Raw genomic sequence first — 15,702 nt, forward strand, 5'->3', positions numbered from 1 at the left:
GCCAGAGGTGAGAAATGAGACATTTTTATTTGCAGTAAAAATATACACCAGTGAGTAGTTATTCTCAGCCATTTGAAATTCCGTGATCACTGATAATCAATACATTTCTAAAATAATCATATTTTTCTTGATGAAACAAAAATAAATCCACAAGACTGTGAGATATAAGTAGGGTAAGAATACTGATTCTGGCTCACTTTTCCCCATGTAAATGAATGGGGGATTTTCAGCGATTCCCTTTTTTTTTCCCCTAAAAATAAACCCCCTTTTTATCCGTTTTTCCCTGCTGTGCAGGGGTTTGGCTTTTTGTGAGGCAATGTTTTATGGTCGGATGCCCTTCCTGGACGCCTCTTGCAACACAGGGATATGGTACACCTATTTAACCGGGGTATACACCGGGCCAGTACACTGGTACTCATTTCACCGACCTCGGAAGGATGACAGGCTGAGTCAACCCCCTGGTGTTAATTCAGCAGCTGAGCGGGATTCGAACTCGGGACACTGGGATCCCAAGCCGCCACCCTAACCACTAAGCCAACACCAGGCTTTGTATATATATAACCAGGCTATCCCAAGGTATATTTATTTGTCTCCCCTTTAACCTGGAGGTTGATCAGCTCACTCATTGAACCTATAAAGATTTGTTCATTCTCAAATTCCTTCAATAGTTTAATTTTCTTTGCACAATAATCCCCATCTAAAATATTGACAAACAAAACATTTGAATCTTTATATTTTTTAAGATACCCCTTTTGTGCCATTACGAAATGATAAACTTCTCTTAATGATCTCATCTGACCACCGTCCGAGTTGCAAATCATTTTTGTGTATAAACCACGCCATAAAAAAGTTTTGTTTCAAATGTTTTCAGTTCATGCCGTGAAAATGAGGAAGTGTTTTTTGACACGGTCGTGCTGTGTGGTTTTAGACAGTCATGCTGTGAAAAAATAGGAACTATTCTGTGAGACAAGGTCTCGTGTTTATATTTTATCTCAGAACACGAACTGAAAACATTTGAATCGAAACCATTTTAAGTATGTTTTGTAAATGATTCATACAATCGCCCAGTTATTTTCCAAGCTGTCATTTCCTGTGGCCGCACCCAATGTTTCGGGAATTTTCTCATTGTAAGCCTTATAAGTGATTCACCAGACAAAGTTTCTGCCAGACAGGATTTTCATTTTTACAACTGAGACATGGATGATCTCTCTTCCGATGAAGGCAAAAGCTTACTACAGAGTTGGTAAGTTTGTTTGGTTTTCTCTTTGAACGATGAAGCAAATGATTATTAATTAAATCATGATAATTCTGATATATATATATATATTTTTTTCCCTGACAGGGCATTGGAAGAAATTGAGTTTACGTATCACGACGTGGTTCATGAAATTAATACTCTTATTGAAGAGATCAATGATTTTAGAAGAGAATTGAAAGACATTTTCAATGAGTGGCACGAAGTCTTATCACGTCCTATCATCTCGAAGGAATTAAACCAATGGTGAGACACGTGTGTGTGTGTGTCTGTCTTCCTACCTACCTCTCTCTGCTCTTATTGAAGAGATCAATGATTTATAATGACCGGTCTCTGATCTCGAATGAATTAAACCAATGGTGAGACACGTGTGTCTATGTGTGTCTATGTGTGTGTGTGTGTGTGTGTGTGTGCGTGTGTGCGTGTGTCTATGTGTGTCTATGTGTGTGTGTGTGTGTGTGTGTGTGTGTGTGTGTGTGTGTGTGTGTGTGTGTGTGTGTGTGTGTGTGTGTGCGTGTGTGGGTGTGTGTTGCTTTCCCTGTCTGTCTGTCTCTTCATCTATACCCTTGACTTTTTTTTTTTTTTTCAGCACTATCGCACAACATCAGCTGTTGAAGCAATCTTGTACAACACATGATTTTCTGGAGGTAAATATTTCTGAATTATTATTAATATCACTCTCTCTTTAGAATGTCGTCTAATGTTGGTTGCATTATTAGTTTGAACGCGGTTTTGTCAGTACACTGGAATTAATTTTATTGACCTTGAAAGGATGACAGGCTGAGTCGGCCTCCTGGTGTGTTAATTCAGTGGTCAACGAGGCTTACTCATATTACCATGTAATTATTATCCACTTTTTGTTTCAAAACAGAATATGGTGTCTGAGTTTCGAAATCACAAGACATCTGGAGAAGATTGCTGGGAAAGATTATACATTCTCGCAAATGAATATTTAATATTTTCAATATTAATAAATTATATTTGTTTTGTATACAATTACTTGATTCTGAATTACAAGAAGAGGATCAAAACATGAAGGGAGGGTAGGTGCGCTCCCCCCCAATGACCCATCACCCCCTCATCCTATCCCTCCCCTCCCCATGTGTGTGTGTGGGGAAGGGTGGGGGGTGGGATGAGGGAGGTGGTGGGTCAAAGGTGGGGGGCGCACAGGGGGGATGAGGGGGTGGGGCTTGTGTGGGAGGGGCTTGTGTGGGCGGGGCTTTGGTGGGGCTTGTGTGGGCGGGGTGTGGGTGGGGCTTGTGTGGGTGGGGCTTGTGTGGGAGGGGTTTATGTGGGCGGGGCTTCGGTGGGGCTTGTGTGGGCGGGGTGTGTGTGGGCGGGGTTTATGTGGGTGGGGCTTATGTGGGCGGGGCTTCGGTGGGTCTTGTGTGTGCGGGGTTTATGTGGGTGGAGCTTGTGTGGGAGGGGTTTATGTGGACAGGGTTTATGTGTGTGGAGTTTTTGTGTGGAGCTTGTGTAGACAGGACTTATGTGGGAGGGGTTGATGTGGGCAGGGTTTATGTGGGCAGGGGCGAATGTGGATGAGGTTTGTGTGGATCAATGGATGGGTGGAGAGATGGGTGGATGGGTGGATGAGTGGAGCTTGTGTGGATGGGTGGATAATTTTTTAATTAAATAAACATGTTGTGTGTGGGGGAACTAATTAACTAATCACTAATTATGTGAATATGGGTGGAGCTTGTGTGTGTGGAGCTTGTGTGGAGCTTGTGTGGAGCTTGTGTGGAGCTTGTGTGGAGCTTGTGTGGGGTTTGTGTGTGGTGGGGTTTGTGTGGGGTTTATGTGGGTGGGGCTTGTGTGGGTGGAGTCAAAAAGGGGCGGAGTCAAAAAATTTCAATTTATTGGAGCTTGTGTGGGGTTTGTGTGTGGTGGGTTTGTGTGGGGTTTGTGTGGGTGAGGCTTGTGTGGGTGGAGTCAAAAAGGAGCGGAGTCAAAAAAATTCAATTTATCTTTGTCTTTTGTAATTCCTGTGAATAAAATGAACCTAAAATCTCTTCCCCTTCCAAATCATATATCTTATAAGTCCAAGGAACCGTATCTATTACATCAACAATTTTAAAAAGTTCTTTCGTCCATCGTTCAGTAAAACCCTTTTCAAAATGAGATTTCCACCTATATATTCTTACGATATCACCAACTTTGAACTTAGGTTTTCTGACATTAATCTCTTTTTCATATTTTAATTTTGTAAATGTTTCTGATGGCTTCATATTCGTTGACGTGTGAATCGTGTCATTATACTTATCCACAATATCCTGAATAAAAGATAACCATTGTTGTGAACCGAGTTGTGTGAATTTTTTATATAGTCTCTCTTTTAAGGTACGATTAAAACGTTCAACAACAACTGCCTTCCCTTCATTAAAGGTACTGTATAATGTAATACTGTTATTTTTTAGAAAATTCATAAATGTCTTGTTATAAAACTCTCTACCCTCATCAGTCCACAATTTTTTAGGTTTTCTCTTACTTTTATTAAATATCTGTTGAAAAGCTAACATAAGAGTATTACCTGTTTTGTTTTTTAAAGGGACAACCCACACATATCTACTCCTCAAATCAATAACGGTTAAAGCATACTTGTACCCCTTATCATTATTGAGTTCAATCAAATCAGCAGACCAGATATAATCTACTTCCTTGGAATAAACTTTCCTTCTCTGAAACTTTGTGAATATTGGTTTATGTAATTCATCAGCTAATTGCTCTTCAGTCTTAATGACATCATTAGAGCTTACAAGTTTTTTGAATTTCCAAGTCCAAGTTTCAATTTAGCACTAATCATCTTCTTCACGATGAACCTATCAACTTTTTCTCTCAAGGTTGGATTTTGTATCAGAGACAAATTATACAACATTTCTCTATCGGCTTCATGCTTTTCTTCCAACGTTGTGGTATTCCCATAATCAATATCGTGTCTCATGCACACTTCATCAACTCTATTGATTGGTTTACTCCAGGATTTAGGATTGTCTGCCTCATCTAATCTTTTATCCAAGTTTGTGCCTGGACCACAGAAAGAATACCCTGGAAGATGTAATTCCCCTGGTATTCCAGTAGTTGTAAATTTACTTCCTGATAAAAACTTTTGTATATCTCCTCCGAGTTTGTGTTTGGAGATAAATTGATTTTTTTTGAACCACACACCGAACATATACCTTTTTGTATAACCCTGTTATTTTTACTTTTAATATATGAAATATTTTTAGTATTAGTTTTCTTTTTACATTTGAGACAATAACTCATTTATTTATGAGAAAAATTCCTGCAGAGTGCAAAAACCTTTTTAGTTTCCAACATGCACATTTGAATCTTAATTTTTAAAACATAAAGAATCCTAAGAAATGCCTTCACTCTCTCCTCCATTTATTTAAGAAAAAACTTGAATTAAAATGAATGGCTTGACGATGTCAATAGTCTTGAAGAAAATATTGCAAATAGACTTGTCAATTCTTTGGTTTCCTCCTCGGTGGGTTGAGTTATTTTCTGTAATACCGCCAATCTTTTTTGAATCTCACTGGTTTCCATATTTTGATATTTATTTTGTCTCGCTCTTTCCTCCCTCTCCTCCCTCTCTCTCTTCTCTTTTTCCTCCTTCTCTTTCTTCTCCCTCTCCTCCTTCTCTCTCTTCTCTTTTTCCTCCTTCTCTTTCTTCTCCCTCTCCTCCTTCTCTCTCTTCTCTTTTTCCTCCTTCTCTTTCTTCTCCTTTTCCTCCTTCTCTTTCTTCTCCCTCTCCTCATTCTCCTTTTCCTCCTCTTCCCTCTCTTCTTCAACTCCTTCCTCATCCCTTACTATCCTTGAATCGTTTACACCCCATAGAATATTATACATATATTCATCAGGATTTCTTGTTATTCCTGCATCGAAAATAATTTTTTTACAACAGGAAACCAATAAAATTTCTTTTGAATTTCTAAAAGAGCCTTACCTTTTCTTAACTTTATAATTTTTTCATTATTTAACATTCTAATTAAATCTAAAGTTGTCGGTTTATCAACATCAGCATAATGCCAATCTTTTATTGAAAATACCTCATTCTTATGTTGTAGAACATATTTATTAAAATACCGAATACCCTTTTCTTGAAGGTATGCTTGGACACAGAAATGATAATTTTCTTGAAGCCTTCTTGCTGTCATTTATGTATTAGAAATATATGTTAGAATAATATTATGGCACGAAACACCTCCCCATCTTCCCATAGTTAAATCATTTTGTATTTCCTTACTTATTATATATAATCCTGTTTTTTCTGTTTTCATGAGATAAACAAGGGCAAAACCATTATTATATTTGCCCTTATTAAATTCTTTTATTTGTTGTTTACTAATCGTGGACCCACAAAACTCATTCTCGATACCAAGTGGATAATATTCTTCCTTACGAGACTGATTTAATTGTTCCAGGTCTTCGAGGTTAATTTTAAATGACCAATTATACCCTAAATCATTCATATCATACCCCCATTGTTCTATTCTCATACAAACGATACGCCCTTCTTTATAAAAATTTATTTTAATTCGAACTGTGAATTCTGTATGACCTGGAGATAATATCAACACTTCTGTATCTTTGGAATACACAGCCGTTTTATTTAAGTATATATATTGTGATAAATCGCTTAATCTCACCAAGTCATTCGCGTCAGTCGGGCTTGGATAATTTTTTAATTTAAAAGCATTTTTCATGTTAATATTTTTGGTTATATTATATTTATGTCGTTCAGCCTGTGCCTTTGTGTAATAATTTGATAAATCAATATCCAGTTCTTGAGATACACCAAAGATAGAACCATCTTTACCAACATAAGTCATTTATATTAGATTAAAAATAATATCATAAAATTTTTTATTTTTGTTGAGTTGAAATAACACATATAGACATAATTGACCACAACACTTGGAATTTAATTCTTGGACTTGAAATGTTTGATAAACACCATTCTGTAAGAATTTTATGACTTCAACAGGTGGTGGAAGACCAAAACTATCAAAATAATATTTGTCTTGATTATTAAAAATACAAACCCAATGAGAACCGTTCCCATTATTATCTTCTAAGTTCATAATAATATTCTTTGTATGTTTCGGCACATTTGTTAATTCATCTCTCATACAAATAACCACATTTTGAATTTTTAATTTCTTACAATATTTGGCAAGTTGTAAATTTGATGTTGTATTCTTTCCAAATTCTTTCAACCACTCATCAATGCTCATTTATTTATTAGAAAGATATAATCCATTACCTCTTTTCGTTAATTTTACACCTGCTTGTGCAATAGAAGAAAGCATATCTCCAACTAACAATCTCGCTTTATCAGGCAGACCTTCAAGTTTTTCAGCAAAATCTACAATTACGCCACTTCCACTAATTTGTTTCTCCAACTCTTTGTTATGTCTTTCCAATTCTTTTTGAGCCTGGAGTTGAGCCTTCCTTTCGTTGGCAGTTTTCACCGCTGTTGAAATACCACCCGTCAATGCTCCAACCGCACTTAAACCAGCAAATAAAGGAATTAGAAATGGGAGAAATCCTCCACTCGTCTCTCTTATTGAATATTTTTTCAACATTGGTTTTGTCATTTTAATTTTAAGTGAGCCAGTGTCATTCAAGATTTTAACCTGTTCTCTTGTGAGCAAAACATCAATTCTTACTGCTCCTTTTCTCTGAATTGTATTAACGTTAATCGTACAAGGCTTTTGATTTTGAACACAAGATGATAGTTTATGAAGATTGATTTGATTAACATATACCCCAGTTGGTACTTTGCCACTCATTTATTTAACAAAAAATTATGTGAGACTAATCATCACACCATTATCTGTATTAATCTGCAATTCTGTTTCTTCCAAAAGCAAACAATATGTATCAACTTCTTCACTCTCTCCTCTTTCAATGTATAGGGAAGTATCCACTCGATTAGACTTTATAGTTTCCTTTTGCGCGCTCAGGTCAAACGCATAGATTGTATACAAACTTTTAAATGCTGTCATATCCAAAATAGGTTCTTTATTTCCATTACTTTCACACACCTTTTGGTAAGACTTGTATGCTTCAGCAAAATCATTTTTTCCCAATTAATTTCCAATCTATCTCGTGGATAAAATGTTCCATCTAGAGAAACGCGAAGTTGTTTCACCTTAGCATTATCACTCAATGCATTATTCTTATCAGTCGCAGTATCACCATCTGGCTTTTTAAAAATGATCCACAGATATCGTGGCTTTCCTTCCAGAACACCCAAATTCCACGTGTAAGTAGTTTGATTGAGTTTAACGTGTTGACATCTTCTTTTGAGGTATGATACACTGAGTGGTTTCTTTGAGTTAAGTCTTCGATTCAACATCTCTTCTGTTTTAAGATTAGGAGTATATTCACTGATATACCAACTCATCTCCTCAATTACAAATTTATTCTGATCACCAAAAGCATTACCAACACCAAAAAGCAATCTATTTTCATTATCATTCCTTTGTAGTTGAAATCTAATTTTAAGACCATACAGAACTTTATCATGATCACAAAATCCAAATATACCTTTAAGAGGAACCGCCACAGTAAAACTATTTTCTGCTTTTGTATCATCATTATACGCTCCTTTCCTTTGAATATATCCAGGGTCTGTGTTTGTTCCCGTTGACATATCAGGAATAAAACCTTCGACAGACCCCTTTCCCATTCTATCACTGAATGTATAGAGTGTAAATTTTATCATTTCAGATACAGCAGAGACATAATCAACCGCTTCAACTTCTTGTGTTCCAATATACAAACGCACACTATCAAACATTTTCCAGAAGAAATCATTTACAAGTGTAGCGTTTGTGTTATTCCCAGCTTTAGTGAATTTAAATTTACACAACAAGAAACTTTCGGAGAGATTCAAATAGGTTTGTTGATTATTTATTTCAAAACTTTTTGTACCATTCGTATTCCAGTCTGTTCCAGTTATTGCATTTACCTTGAAGTAATCTTCTTTTTAGTGGAGTTTGAGATAATAATAGTATCATCCAAATCATAGATACTATCAATTGCTTCCATACTTGTATTTATTTAGGAAAAAAAGATGTTAAAACTTTTGAAACCCTGATCCAAGTATTTGAATTATTTTCTGTCGTTCTTGGGGGGACAACTGAGTTTTGCCTTTCTTAATTTCTTTTATTGCTTGTAATTTATGAGATTCCTTCTGAGCATCTTTTATACTCTTTACAGCACCTGCTACATTTCCCACAGCAGAAGCAGTTGAACCAATTAGATCTTTATGTTTAAGAATAGTTGAACCAATACCCATGAGAGTATCAATTATCCCATCTCCTCTAAATTGATGTCCAACACCCCTTTGTCTCTTAGGTTTATAGTATCCTCTACCAAGATACATACCTTCACCCTTGTAGTATGGGGAAAGGAACATCCCATCCCCTGTAATTATTTTATATTTTCCCAACTCGTGTTTCCTCACAATAACCATCGTATTTATTTATTGGAAAACTTCACGTAGGTGAATTCTGATGGATATAACTTCTCCATTAAAAGAAATCACACGATTATCTTGGTCGGTTATCCTAAAATTTACTCTGTGTATGGTTTTCCTGACACAGGTAGATAAACCAAATTTTTGGGTTCCATATTGAATTTATAACCAATTGGGGTTGAGTATGCACTGAATGAAAATATTGTATTTGTTTTTTTTCCATCATTATAAGCACCATCAATCAAATCACAGTGAATTAACACCGAATTTATTCCTGAGGATATTTGAATGACATTATCACTGTAAAACGTCCCATTAGTTTCAATCTTTTTTTGAGGAGAAACCCAATAACTCTCTAAATGAATTATCAATTGTGAAATCAACCTTGTAGTTATTTTTAACTTTAATCGTTGATTTTGAAGTATGTTTTTGAATGTTTATAACAATATTTTTTGGTTCATCACCCTGTTCTTTCATAAGACGAGCAATTTCGGAAGATATTTGAGAAATCTCATATGCTCGGTGAGACTGTTATCGTTTGTATCCACTTCCGGGATTATAACTAAACTTGTCATTTTTATCAGTTATATTAAATAAGGTATTATAAGTTTCCATGGACAATAAAGATGCCTCATATTCTTTTGTTGTGTCAAGTTGTAGTGGGTATGGGAATGAAGATGTGTGGTCGCTTGTTGTGAAATTGAAACTAAGGATTGTGCTTCTCATCTTATTTAATATGAGATAAAATGTCTTTATATTGATATTTATTAATTATTTTCATGTTCATCAACTGGTCTAAAATGGCTGATGCTTCATTAAAACAATTGTTATTTCCAGCCTTCTGACTGCCTAACAACAATAACAGTCTATTAACTAATTGCGATGGGTCATTTGGAAGAAAACTAACACCTGAACCAAGGATACTTAAAGCCTGAATAATGTGTTTCTCCTTCTCATTCTTCCTACTTTTACCAGAAAGAATAACCTTATAATTTAGAGTGTTCAGCAAATCAATATATACTCTATCATCATTATTTTCCATATCCAATGGTTTATCAATATACTTTGATTCATCCTTCACAGTTGAACCTTGTCTTCCATCTTTTGTGAGAAGAAACATTAATCTCGGAGTTAGTTTAACAGGGGGTTGAGCAGAACTTAAGAACCTTAATTCATCATTAAATATCAATACCTTTTCTTGAACAAGATGAAATATTGCTGGTTGTTCTGTTGGAATGAGTCCTGCTTTGGTTTTTGAATCCGCTGAATATTCATTGTTTTGAACAGCATTCACAATATAATCAGGGGGTTGATTAATCTCTTCCAGTTGTTGAAATAAACCTTCATCATGTTCTAATTCTCCAATATGCTCTAATTCTTCCTCCGTCATTTGACTGAAATCTTTTAACATTTGGAGCTTTCTGGGAGTATATTCTACTGTGGGAACTGTGGAAACATCTTTCATTTTTCTTGGGAAGTTTTTAAAAGTGGTTTAAAAAATTTCTCTTGTTTTCTTTCAAATGCTTCTTCGCCCGTTAGTTTCTGTCTGCGTTTCTTCTTTATGTCTTCCTGTTGTTTTACAACTTTTGAAACCAACTCTTGATGTTCCTTAAATCTTCTTGCTCTTTCTTTTACATCCATTTATTTATTGTAAAATATCATTTAATGAATTGTAAAGATCAACAGGGAAATTTTCCTTTTCTTCATCATTCAAGTAGATGTGTTCAAATAAATCCTTTTCTTTAAATATTTCATCAAATTCTTTATTAACATTAATGCGAGTTGTAATTTCTTCTTCACTAATACTTGCATCTCTGCTTTTCATACATTTGCGTTGAGTTTCTTCATCAACATCAAAACCGAATGATAAAATCTTCACTCCACTCAGATGTTTAATAATTTGTCTCGTTCCTTCTGGATTAGTTTCTAATATCCCAACACCACCAGATTTTAGTTTCCTTAACTCACTCTTACAATGTGAATATTTTGTTGTACCAAGAGAAACCTCCTCAAACATTTGACCTTCATTCCTCAATCGCATATGTTCCTCCACTGAAATATAGTGATAATCTTCACCTTTTACTTCTCCAGGTCTTATTGCTCTAGTTGTTGTTGATACAATGCGTATCACGGGGTGTTTTTTAAGTAAATTTACAATATTCTCATTTGTACTACACAAGAACCTTGATTTATGAAAGTTTTTTCCAGAAGCAGATTTACCCACAAGATTTATAATAATAGTTGTCATTTATATATGTAATTGTTTATAAAACAAAAAATATATCCCTTAATATCTCATCTTGTTTCACAACAATATATTTATATTTTTCAGTCGTGTGCTTCATATAATCCTCAAATTTCTTTTTACTACATAATGTAGAACAATTATCTCTCCAAAAATTATTGATATCTATTGAATTTAACTTGAATAAAATAAAAGTATTAGCATTGTTTCTGATGGAACGACGAGGAAGTTGAAAGTACGATTGACTAAGATAAATACAATTACAAGAAGAATGTCTCCCTCTTTGTGTAGTAGCTGTCCATTACTGTTTGGTTTCTCTCATTAACACAATCATCAAAGATAACGAGGTTCTTTTTGATTTATCCAAATCTTGAGGGAGACTGTATATCATCCGTATTATCACTAAGAATACAAGTTATAGGATTTGATTTCTTTTTTACATCTCTGTGTATCACAAAATAGTTGAATTATATCTTCAATGTTATAATCATTTAGGTTTTTTGACGTTTAAATAAACCGATTATATCTTCTTTTTGAAGACCAGCATTAAAACCTTGTGAGAGTAGTTGATACTCTGGTTGAAAACTTCGACTTTGTGAAAATTATTAAATTGTCATAATCTAAAAAGTTGGGAGTGAGGAGCATTTTTAAAAGTAAGCAGGTTTTTCCACATCCACTTGAACCAACTATGAGACATCTTAATGAATTTGGGAGATTTTTATGGTTGTTAAATTTTATCTTATTTTCCCAAATAGGTAAAAAATCATTCATTTATATATTTGAAAAACAGGTTATTTAATTTATTATTGGCTTTTTTAGAAACTCTATATTTTATCCTAAGTTCAGGTTTAATTTCAAGATAATCCATTATTTTATTTATACAATATCTTGTGTTGATATTTCCCTGAAAATTACATCCATGAATAATATACAACAACAATCCTTTGAACATTTCTCTTATACGTTCAGTTTCTTCCCTTGTAAGGAAAGGTGTGTTATCATCCTCATACTTTACATTCATTTCTCTAATCAATCTTGTAAAGTAATTCATTTTTGGTGTAAATCTAAAAGAATTATTTTCCTTTTTATATTTTTTATTATCATTAATTAGAAGATAATCACAGAATATACATTGTTTATAGGCTTTTGACTCTGTGTTTAATCCCCGTCTTTCACACGCAGGACAATTCTCAAATTTGTCATATGGAGAATCAGGAAAGTCTAGCATATTTATAAAGTAAAACTTTACTTAAACTGAAATTCATCTATACTTTCAGTTGTATATTACCATCGATATCGATATACTTTTTTTCATTATCAGATTCAACGACAACATTTTTTATATTAAAGGTAATTTTAAAATTATCGTTAACTACTATTGAACGAAATGTCATTTCACCTGATATATTAACATCCTTTATTTCATCCAGGATTTACATCTTTAGGGTTGTTGAAAAAAATACAAATTTCTCCTTGCATATTACAGATGGTCTTATCTTTTCTTTCTAAAGCTTCATCCATAAGGTTTTTGTTCTTTGATACTTTTTCTTGTTTCATTGCTTTTTCTAGTTTTGAATATATTACTAGAAGGAGAGGAGAAACTTTTGTTAGAGATACTTTAATTGATGTTCTACCAGGTATACTAAAGGCCCTTCCACTGAAGGAAATTGAAGAACTCATATTATTTACCATAATAGTTTTTATCCAATAGTTGTTATATTTATCTTTGTTCAATTTTACATCCTTGACATATTTCTCAGTATCTTTAACAGATGAAGAGATTGATTGAAACTTGTCTTTTGTGTCTTGAAACATTGTATTTATTAAGTGAAAAAGTTGGAGGATAAAATGGTTTTAAGCACAGATTCACCTGTAAAACAAACGAAATTTTCATCAAGAAAATTTTAGTTTAAGCAAAGTTTTATTCTATAAATATGGTGAATACAACGTACTGCGATGTTTGTAATCACGAATATAAACATTATAGAAAACACCTCCGAACCAACAAACACACATTTAATCTGTTTCATAAAATATCTCCTCTTGAGTTGGAAAGAAAACATTGTGATATCTGTTCAAAGGATGTTTTGAAGAGTAGTTATAATAAACATCTTCAATCACAAAAACACAAGAAAAATGAGTTTAAAGTAAAGGGGAGACTATTATATTGAAAACACTGATGGGGCATTTAAAGGGCATATAAAAATAAGGATTTTTCAATTTGGAGAACCCGGTCCATCATCAATAGCTGAATCAATTGAAATAGTGAAACCTGATGTTGAAAATTTTATTAAAAAGACATTAAAAGAAATGAAAACTTTAAAGTTTTATATGGGAGTGAAAATGAATATGAAAAGACAAGATGAAGAACAAACTCCTTATATGAGAACAGATCTTCATTTTATAACATCATTTCAAGATTTTTTTGAATAGTGGGGTTTATGAAGAACTATCAAGACAAGAGGAGGATGTTGATAATACAGTGGTAGGAAGTGGATTCAATATTAAAAAAATCATCTTTTTAGATATACACATTCTAAAATCAAACCCTCTTAAAGCTTCTTCTTATATTGAATTACCAAAAGAAATAAAACTAAAGAAGGCAGTTGTTAATATTAAGAACAATGATAATAAATGTTTTCTCTGGTCTGTTCTTGCTCACTTACATCCACCAAAATGTAATTCAGAAAGAGTAAAACAATATATGAAATATGAGAATACCTTGGACATTAAAGATTTTAAATTCCCAATGCCACTAACAGATATTCCTAAATTTGAGAAAAAGAATAATCTTTCTATTAATGTATATGGATTAACGGATACAAACAAAGTTCAAATATTAAAAATTTCAAACAACTATAAAAATGAAGAAACACACATTGATCTTTTATATTTTAGTGTTGGAAAGAATTCACATTACACATACATCAATAATTTATCAAGATTAATCTCTTCTCAGGTATTCAGAACAGCAAACAAAATATATCCTTGTAAGCGATGCCTTAATTCATTTCATACAAAAGAACGATTAGAACAACATTCAAAATATTGTAGTAATCATAAATCAGCTGTAATTACAATGCCTAAACCTGGTGAAAAGATTTCTTTTGAAGATTATAATAAATCTATCATGCACCCATTTGTGATATACGCTGATTTTGAGTGTATCCTAAAAAAGATAAATACTGCTTCTCCTAATCCAAAAGAACCATATACAAATAAATATCAAAAACATATTCCTTGTGGTTTCTGTTATTATATCAAATCATCTGTTGGAGAAAAGTATAACAAACTTGAACATTATCGTGGAAAAAATGCTTCACAAGAGTTTGTAAAACGATTAGAAAAGGATTGTATAAGACTCACTAAATTAATGAAAGAAACAAATGAACCGATGAAATTAACCAAAGAAGAAAAATTAGAATTTAGAATGAACAATATCTGTCATATTTGTGAGGGGGAAATTAAGGAGTCTAAAGTTAGAGACCATTGTCATCTTACTGGTAAATATAGAGGTCGCTCATTCCTGTTGTTATCTTAATTATAAATTACCTTCTTTTATTCCAGTCTTTCTTCACAACAGCGCCAACTATGATACACATCTATTTATAAATGAACTTTCAAAAACACCAGGGAATATTTCTGCCATAACAAACACAAGTCAAAAGTATATTTCATTTTCAAAAATGATATTCACAAAACCTTTAACTCGTATTAGGTTTCTAGATTCTTACAAGTTTATGGGAACACCACTAGCCTACCTCGCATCAAATCTAAGCTCCACGGACTCTTTTCCAAATCTTAATTCATTCTTTCCAAAAGAGGAAATTCTCACTAAAGAGGAAATTCAGATAAAAGAGAGAATTCAAAGTAAAGAGGAAACTCTAATTAATGAAGAAATTCTAACTGAAGATGAAATTCTAATTATAAAGAAAATTCGAACTAAAGAGGAAATTCAGATTAAAGATGAAATTCTGATTAAAGAAGGAATTCTTACGAGAGAGGAAATTCAAACAAGGAATGAAATTCAAAGTAAAGAGAAAATTCTTACAAGTAAGGGAATTTATCCTTATGATTATATGGATTCATTTATGAGATTTAAAGAAACACAACTTCCTTCAAAGGAAAGTTTCTATAATAACCTTTATGAAGAAGAGATAAGTGATAAGGAATATAAACACGCACAAGAAATGTGGAAAATATTTAAGATAAAGAACCTTGGAGAATATCATGATTTATATCTAAAAACAGATGTTTTATTGTTAGCTGATGTGTTTGAGGCTTTTAGAACACTCTGTCATAATAAAAATTGTTATGGATTAGACCCTGCCCACTATTTCACAGCTCCTGGTTTAGCTTGGAGTGCAATGTTGAAAATGACAAAACAAGATATAGATTTAATCAGTGATGTTGATATGCTTTTGATGATTGAGAAGTCCAAGAGAGGTGGAATATCACAAGTATGTTCAAAAAGATATGCGAAAGCAAATAATAAATATCTCCCAAATTATGATAGTGAAAAAGATAGTAATTATTTGATGTATTTTGATGCTAATAATTTGTATGGATGGGCAATGTCTCAATCTCTACCTTATGGTAAATTAGAGTGGGTGGAAGAAAAGGATTATGAAAAGGCTTTGATGAATATTGTTATTTCTTCTCAAGAGGAATTGAATGACGAAGAAGAAGGTTATTATTTTGAAGTTGATTTGA

At 33.3% G+C, this 15,702-nt stretch overlaps 1 long non-coding RNA gene across 1 annotated transcript; it reads left to right on the forward strand.

The window, feature by feature from the left end:
• Window positions 1-414: 414 nt before the first annotated feature.
• On the forward strand, window positions 415-2,293 carry LOC147017049 (uncharacterized). Its single transcript, XR_015049314.1, has 3 exons — window positions 415-1,501; window positions 1,845-1,902; window positions 2,127-2,293. It is a non-coding gene; the product is annotated as an uncharacterized LOC147017049 (long non-coding RNA).
• The last annotated feature ends 13,409 nt before the right edge of the window (window positions 2,294-15,702 follow it).

The sequence above is a fragment of the Eptatretus burgeri genome, chromosome 11 (assembly GCF_056783735.1).
Source record: "Eptatretus burgeri isolate ZD-2024b chromosome 11, Ebu_testis_v1, whole genome shotgun sequence".
Lineage (NCBI taxonomy): Eukaryota > Metazoa > Chordata > Myxini > Myxiniformes > Myxinidae > Eptatretus > Eptatretus burgeri.